The 9,217-nt window shown below is 33.5% G+C and overlaps 2 pseudogenes; one reads left to right on the plus strand and one right to left on the minus strand.

Annotated features, from left to right (window-relative positions):
* Window positions 1–190: 190 nt before the first annotated feature.
* On the plus strand, window positions 191–1,357 carry LOC108687210 (annotated as a pseudogene).
* A 6,506-nt stretch (window positions 1,358–7,863) lies between these two features.
* LOC108687209 lies at window positions 7,864–9,058 on the minus strand (annotated as a pseudogene).
* Window positions 9,059–9,217: the final 159 nt, after the last annotated feature.

The following is a 9,217-nucleotide window of genomic DNA, read 5'->3' on the forward strand; positions in this document are numbered from 1 at the left end:
TATTTTAAAATATTTATTATTTTAATAATATTATCATCAATTTATATTTTTCTTTATATCTTATATAATAAAATCAATACAATTTCCTATATTATATGAAATACCCCTACATTTATTCAAAAAAATGTTATTTTCTTTCCTTTTACATCTATTACTAAAATAAAAATATGAAAAAAATTAGTAAAAAATAATTAACCACTCTCTAATTAATCTCCCCTCATCTATTAATATCTCTTACTGATGAAATTTCGGTTCCTTACTTGATATTTTTCTCTTAATTCAAATCATCAGGAGACTTTTTCTCTCAATTCATTACTGCCCTAATATTTCAATTGCCTTCAATAAAATCATTCATATTATCCAAAATGTACACAATGGCTGAATCATACGTAAGTTCCATACAAGAGCTTCTTTTTTTTTATCTGCATATACCTACACATTGGACGAAATATTTATTACAACTCTTTTAACTTAACACATACCTGAATATCTGGTGTAACAATTTTCTTACTTTCAATAGCTACAGCTTTCCTCAGCTATGTACTCCCTTGAGGACAAATATCATTCTGAGGAGCTACAGTAATTACTAATCTTATATCAACTATCCCATATATTGGAAATATATTAGTCATATGAATTTGAGATAGATTTTCAATTAATAATTCTACATTAAACCGATTTTTTTCCTTTCACTTCATTCTACCTTTCATTATTCTTTTATTTATTATATTCCATCTATTCTTTCTACAGGATCTTACAGGATCTTCAAATTTTACGGGAATAAATAGATCTTTATAAAATCCAATCCACCCCTACTTTACCTTCAAAGATCTATTATATTTTAATTTTATATTATCTATCTTTCTTCTTATTATCCTTCAATACTCTTATATATTCAAAGACCCTGATAATTTTACCCCTACTTTATCTTTAAAGATCTATTAGGTTTTAATTTTATATTATCTATTTTTCTTCTTATTATCCTTCAATACTCTTATATATTCAGAGATCCTGATAATTTTACCCCTGCCAATCGTTTAATCACTCATATTCAACCTTCCTTTTTGCCTATACTATTCTCCGATCTATCCCTAATAATCTTCTGTAATTGCCCTTTCTATATCAATTTTACTTTATGTACTCTTCCCCTCACTAAAACCCCTATTTACTCCCATCCTTCATGTATAATCCTATCTAATCAACTAATATTTTGAATATTTATTAATACATTTATTCTCTTAACGTGGGTAGGCGCCCAATTGAGAATCCCTATATCCTTATTAGTCAAATCCTTACCATAACTTATTTCTTATTTTTTGCCCTCTTGCCCCTAAACTATAAAACATGAAAATTTATGATTTATTTATTTAAAAATAAATTTATTTATAAATTTCTTATTCTTTCCAACTAGTAATTACTAAATAATTACTTAAATCACATTTCTTAAACAACCCCTTAAGTCCCAAGTTCTCCTATTCGCGCATTACCTTAAAACTTAAACTTTTATCCTTTCCTTAGCCTATTCTATTAAACCTCTCTAACCTAATTAATTCTTTCTATATCGGTCAATTCCGGTCAAAAAATCGACCAACCCGGAACCAAATTTGGACATTAAATTGAAAAATTGACCATTTCCGATAAAAAAATCAGCCAATTACAGTCAAAAAAATTAACAATTCCGGATCAAATTAGGACGTTAAATTGGAAAATTGACTAATTCCGTTAAAAAAATCTGCCAATTCCGGTCAAAAAATCGACCAATTCGGGGCCAAATTTGGACATTAAACTGGAAAATTGACCATTTCCGATAAAAAAAATCAGCTAATTCTTGTCAAAAAATCGACCAATTCCTGAAAAAACTTTCGGCCCAGATATGGCCTCTAAATGGTAAATTCGGTCTCTTTCGGCCCAGATATGGTCTATAAACAGTTAATCCGTCTGCATGACTGTCAGCATGATATGGCCTCTAAATGGTAAATCCGGCCATTTCGGCCCACGTGTATCCTCTAAACGATAAATCCGGTCACTTTCGGACAAGATATATCCTCTAAATCGTAAATTCGAACACTTTCGGCCCAAATATGGCATCTAAACGGTAAAATAAGACCACTTACGATCAATATATGGCCGCGAAACAGTAAACCCGACCACTTTCGGATCAGATATAGCCTCTTAACGGTAAATTCGTAAAATTCTGCCTATAAATGGCCCCTTAATGATAAATCCAGTCTTTCTGCCTAGATATGGCCTATAAATGATAAATCCGTCCACTTTCGGCCTAGATATGGCCTCTAAACGGTAAATCCGTTGAATTTCGTCATAGACATGGCCTCTAAACGGAGAATCCGTTCACTTTCGGCCTAGATATGTCCTCTAAAATGATAAATTCGAGCACTTTCGGCATATCTATGGCAGCTAAACGTAAAACCAGCCATTTTCAGCCCAGATATATCATCTAAATGGAAATTTAGACCTCTTTCTGCCCACATATGTCCTCTATTCAGTAAATCCAGCCATTTTCGTTCTAAATATGGCTTCTGAATGATAAATCAAGCCACTATCAGTACAGATATGGCCTTTAAATGATAATTTCCACACTTTCGGTACCGATATGTCATCTAGCCGCTAAATCCGTCCACTTTCGGCCCAGATATGGCCTCTAAATGGTAAACTCGGCCACTTTTGGCCCATATATTGAATCTAAACGGTAAATTCGGTCACTTTCGACACAGATATGTCCTGTATACTATAAATCCAGCCACTTTCGGCCCAGATATGGCTACTAAACGGTAAATTCGTACATGTTCAGCCAAGGTATAGCCTTTAAACAGTAAACAGATATGTACTCTAAATGAAAAATCTCGTTACTTTCGATCCATGTATGTCCTCTAAATTCGGCAACTTTCAGCCCAGAAATGACAACTAAACGCTAAATTCGCCCACTTTCGGCCTCTAAACGATAAATACCATTAAGATGCCATACCATGGCAATAGTGGCCGGATTTATGGTTCAGAGGCCATATCTGAGCCGAAAGTGGTCGAGTTTACCGTTTGGAGGCCATATAATGCCGAAAGTGACCGCATTAACGTTTAGATGCCATATCTGGGTCGACAGTGAATGGAATTACCATTCAGAGACCATATCCGAGCCGATGTTAACCGGACGGATTTACTGTTTAGAGGACAAAGCTGGGACGAAAGTGGCCGGGTTTACCGTTTAGAGGATATGTCTTTGCCGAAGGTGGCCGGATTTACCTTATAGATGTCGTTTCTGGGCCGAAAATGTCCGGATTTACCGTTTAAAGACCATATCTGGACCAAAAGTGGCTGCATTTACCGTTTAGAGGTCTGTGCCAAAGTGATAGAACATACCGTATCTGGGACGAAAGTGTCGGATTTACCGTTTACATGCCATGTCTGGGCCCAAAGTGGTCGGATTTATCATTTAGAGGCCATAACTGAGCGAAAAATGGCCGGACTTACCATTCAGAAGACGTATATGGTCTTAAGGTGGACGGATTTACCGTTAAGAGGCCATATCTTGGCCGAAAGTGGCCGGATTTTCCATTTAGGGGCCATATCCGAATCAAAAATGGCTTGATTTACCTTTGCAGTTTAAAAGCCATATCTGGGCCGAAAGTGGCTGTATATACAGTTTTGAGGCTATATTAAGGCAGAATATGGACGGTTTTTCCATTTATATGTCATAACTGGACCGAAAGTGACCGGTTTTGCCGTTTAGAGGTCATATCTGGGCTGAAAGTGGCTGATTTACCGTTTAGAGGATATGTCTGGGTCGAAAGTGGATGGATTTACGGTTTATTGGCCATATCTGAGCCGAAATTGACCAGATTTACAGTTTAAAGACCAAATTATGGACGAAAATGACCGGATTTACAATTTATAGATCATATCTGGGCCGAAACTTGCCGGATTTACAATTTAGAAGACCAATCTGGGCCGAAAATGGCCGAATTTACCGTTTAGAGGCTATATCTGAACCGATAGTAACGGGATTTACCGTTCAGATGCCATATGTAGTTTGAAAGTGGCCGTATTTAATGTTTAGCTGCCATATCTGGGCTAAAAGTAGCCGGATTTACTGCTTGGAAGCCATATCTGTGCCGAAAATGGCCGGATTAACTGTTTAGAGAACATATCTGGACCGTACGAACCCTGTTTTACCGCTTAAATACCATATCTAGGCCAAAAGTGACTGGATTAACCGTTTAGATGTCATAACTTGGCCGAAAGTTGCCGAGTTTACTGTTTAGAGGCCACATCAAGGCAGAAAATGGTCGGATTAACAGTTTAGAGGCTATGTTTGCGCCGAAATTGGTTGAATTTACCGTTCAGAGACTATCTGGACAGATACTGGCCGGAATTACCGTTTAGAGGCCATATCTGGGTCGAGAATGGAACGATTTACTGTTTAGAGGACATATCTGGGCACAAAGTTGCCGGATTTACAGTTTAGAGGTCATATATGAGCCGAAATGTGCTGGATTTACAGTTTAAATGACCTATCTGTGCCGAAAATGGCCGAAATTACCGTTTAGAGGCCAAATATGGGTCGAGTGGTGGTATTAACCGATTTCCTGCTTTATATGGACCGAAAGTGGCCGGTTTTACAGTTTAGAGGACATATCTGGCAGAAAGTGACCTAATTTACCATTTAGAGGCCATATCTGGAATATGGCGGGGTTCACCGATTATCTGCCATATATGGACCGAAAGTGGACTTATTTATCATTTAGAGGAGATATCTGGAATGAATGGGCCGTATTACCGTTTAGAGGCAATATTTGGGCAGAAAATTACCGGATTTACCGTTTAAAGGACATATCTGTGCCGAAAGTGAACGGATCTTCCGTTTACGGGCCATGTCCGAGTCAAAAGAGGCTTGATTTATGTGTAAAAACCATATCTGGGCCTAAAGTGGCTGGATTTACCGTTTAGAGGTCTAATTTGGTTTAGTAGCCGGGTATTGATAGAAAATGACTCATTCTGCCTTTTAGAAACCATTTTTGTGCCGAAAGAGGCCAGATATACCGTTTAGAGTATATGTCTGGGACGAAAGTGACTGGATTTACCGTTTATATGCCATATCTGGACAGAAAGTGGATGAATTTACCGTTTAGAGGCCATATCTGGATCGTATATGGCAGGGTTTACCAATTAGTTGACGTATCTGTGCCGGATTTACAGTTTACATTCCATATCTGGGCTGAAAGTGGCCGGATTTACAGTTCGGAAGAAATATTTGTGCCGAAAGTGACCACTTTTGGGGCCGATATATGGCAGGAAATCGGTAAATCCCACCATACTCGACCCATATTTGGCCTCTAAACGGTAAATCTGGTCACTTTCGATCAAGATATAGCCCCTAAACGATAAATCAGTCCACTTTCGGCCTAGATTTGGCCTTTAAACAGTAAATCAGGTTTCTTACAATCCAGGTATATTCTCTAAACGGTTAATTTAACGTTTAGAGGACATATCTGGGCCAAGAGTGGCCGGATTTACAGTTTAGAAATCATATCTGGGCCGAATGTGGCCGGATTTTTCATTTAGAGTCCATAAGTGGTATGAAAGTAGCCGGATTTATCGTTTCAAGGACATATCTGTGCCGAAAGTGGCTAGATTTACAGTTTAGAGGCCATATCTGGGCCGGAAGTGGCCGGATTTACAGTTTAGAAGTCATAGTCTGAGCCGAATGCGGATTTACCGTTTAGATGCCATATCTTGGACGAAATTTGCTGAGTTTAGGCCATATCTAGAAAAAAAATGCCGAATTAACTGTTTAGAGGCCGTATTTGCGCCGAAATTGACCGAATTTACCATTTAGATGCCATATCTGGACCAAAAGTGGCCGCATTTACCGTTTAGAGATCATGCCAAAGTGATAGAATATACCGTTTAGTAGCCATATCTGGGACGAAAGTGGTCGGATTTACCGTTTAGAGGCCATATCTGGGCGGAAAGTGGCTAGACTTATCATTCAGAAGCCATATATGGTCCGAAAATGGACGGATTTACCGTTTAGATGACATATCTGGACCGAAAGTTGCCGCATTTTCCGTTTAGGAGCCATATCCGAGTCAAAAGTGGCTTGATTTACAGTTTAAAAGCCATATTTGGGCCGAAAGTGGATGGATTCACGGTTTAGAGACCATATCTGGATCGAAAGTGGCCGGATTTAGCGTTTAGAGTCATGTCTGGGACGAAAATGGATGGATTTACTGTTTATAGGACATATCTAAGCAGAAAGTGGCCTAAATTTCCGTTTAGAGTGGATGGATTTACCGTTTAGTAGCCATATCTGGGCCGAAAGGATATATTATAAATATTTATTATTTAAATTATTCTTTATTTATTTTAATTATTTTTTTGACGTTTATTGGTTATATATTTATGTTTATAGAATGATTTTCCAATTCTATATATTCTTTAATTGGGGCTGTGCGAGCTATTTCACAAACTTCATCATATGAGATTAGTTTAATCATAATTTTTTTGGTTTTGTTAATTTTAATGGAAAGATATTCTTTTTTGTATTTTGTGAAATCGTAAGTATATATATATGATATGGGTTAATGTTAAGCCCATTATTTTTTGTATTTTTTGTAAGAGTGTTAGCGGGATTGAATCGTAGGCCGATAGATTTTGTTGAGTCAGAGTTAGTTCCAGGGTTTAATGTGGAGTATTTTAGAGGGGTGTTTGCTTCGATTTTTATAGCTGAGTATGATATGATTATTTTTTTTATATATTTAGTAGTGGGAATATTTACTAATTTAATTGGATTATAATAATCGTGGTTGTATATTAATTTGATAGTATTTTTAATTAATTTAATACATGGGATATTACCACGAATGCGACATGATGAGTTAATATATTTATGTTGAAAGAATATTTGACCTTTTATTTTAAATTTTATGATTTTTATTTTTCTATCAAGTTTATATTTGTATTTATGTAGGAAGGGATTAGTAAGTAAAGGGATAGAAGAAATAATAAAAGTAATATAACGGTATTTTAGAAATAGTAATTGAAGAGATTAAGTTATTGTGTGTATATATATATATATATTAATTTAAGTATAATTGAATATTGGGGTTAATATTTTTGATTAATAGATTATTTTGGAAAATAAGGAAAATTAAAAATTAAGATGATATATTTATATTATATGATAAAAGTTAGGTGGTAGGTTAACGTATATTGAAATATTTGGAAATATTAAGATAAATTGAGAGAAGACTAAAGAGGTTAGGGTTATATTATATTTATATATGATGATATTGTTATTATAAAATTAATCTATAGTTAAAATAGATAAATAAAAATATATGATGCGAAGTTGGGTGGATAATTATTAAAAGTAACAATTAATATTGGTATATAATAATAAATTAATAGAAAATTTAAATTTCTTTAATATGTTTTCAAAACATAAACTTATTCAGAATCATTAATTTTAAACATATTTAAATGATTTAGATGTTGTAAACTATACGAATAAATTTCGAAGATAAGTTGTTAGATGGGATATTTAAATAATTTAATAGAATAATATATAATAATGGAAATTATTAGTTGTAAATTAAAAATAATGTAAAATATAGTTAATAGCTAATAAATAATGTAAAAAATGTATATAGATAATATAGTTAAAGAGTTAATTATGTTAGAGAGGTTTAATAGAATAGTGTAAGATAAGGATAAAAGTTTAAGTTTTAAGATAATGCGGGAACAGGGGAAGTTGGGAGTTAAGGGGCTGTTTAAGAATGTGATTTAAGTAATTATTTAGTAATTACTAGTTGGGGGGAAAGACAAAGAATAAAAAATTTATAAATAAATAATAAATTTTCATATTTTATAGTTTAGGGGCAAGAGGGCAAACAAGAAGAAATAAGTTATAGCAAAGATTTGACTAATAAAGATATGGATCCTCAATTAATTGGGCGCCTGCTCAAGTTAAGAGAATAAATGTATTTATAATTATTCAAAATATTAGTTGATTAGATAGAATTATATATGAAGGATGGGAGTAAATAGATTTAGTGAGGTGAAGGGTATATAAAATTAAAATTGATATAGTAAGGGCAATTACTAAAGTTTATTAGGAATAGACCGGAGAATATCATAGACAAAAGGAAGTTACTATTTAGGTTGAATGTGGATATGTGTGAATAAATGATTAGCAGGGGTAAAATTAGATTTCAATATCCTTATTTATTCAGAATCTCTGAATAAATAAGGATATTGAAGGATAATAAGAAGAAAAATAGATAATATAACATTATCTATTTTTCATTAAAACCTAATAGATCTTTAAAGGTAAAGTAAAGGTAGTAATGGGGGTAGAATGGGATTTTATAAAGATCTCTATTTGTTCCCGTAAGATTTGAAAATCCTGTAAGGTGTAGAAAGATAGATGAAATATAATAAATAAAAGAATAATGAAAGATAGAATGAAGTGAAAGAAGAAAAATCGGTTAATGTAGAATTATTAATTAAAAATCCACTTCAAATTCATATGACTAATATATTTCCAATATACGGGAGTTGATATAAGATTAGTAATTACTGTATAGTAGTTGATATAAGATTAGTAATTACTGTAGCTCCCCAGAATGATATTTGTCTTCAAGGGAGTACATAGCCAAGGAAACTGTAGCTATTGAAAGTCACAAAATTGTTACCAGGTATTATATATATCAGATATTCAGGTATATGTTAAGTTAAAAGTGTTGTAATAAATATTTTGTCTAATGTGTAGGTATTCAGATAAAGAAAACAGAAGCTCCATTTATATGGATATTACGTATGATTCAGCGATTAGGACATTTTGGATAATATGAATGATTCTATTGAAGGCAATTGACATATTAGGGCAGTAATAATAGGGCAGAATTGAGAAAAAAAGTCCCCTGATGATTTGAATTAAGAGAAAAATATCAAATAAGGAATCGAAGTTTCATCAGTAGGAGATATTAATAGGTGAGGGGAGGTTAATTAGAAAGTGGTTAATTATTTTAGTAATTTTTTTCATATTTTTATTTTAATAGATGTAAAAAGTAAGGAAAATAACATTTTTTGAATAAATGTCGGGGTATTTCATATAATATAGGAAATTGTGTTGATTTTATTGTATAAGATATAAAGAAAAGTATAAATTGATGATAATATTATTAAAATAATAAATATTTTA

Source organism: Atta colombica, unplaced genomic scaffold, assembly GCF_001594045.1.
Source record: "Atta colombica isolate Treedump-2 unplaced genomic scaffold, Acol1.0 scaffold201, whole genome shotgun sequence".
Classification (NCBI taxonomy): domain Eukaryota; kingdom Metazoa; phylum Arthropoda; class Insecta; order Hymenoptera; family Formicidae; genus Atta; species Atta colombica.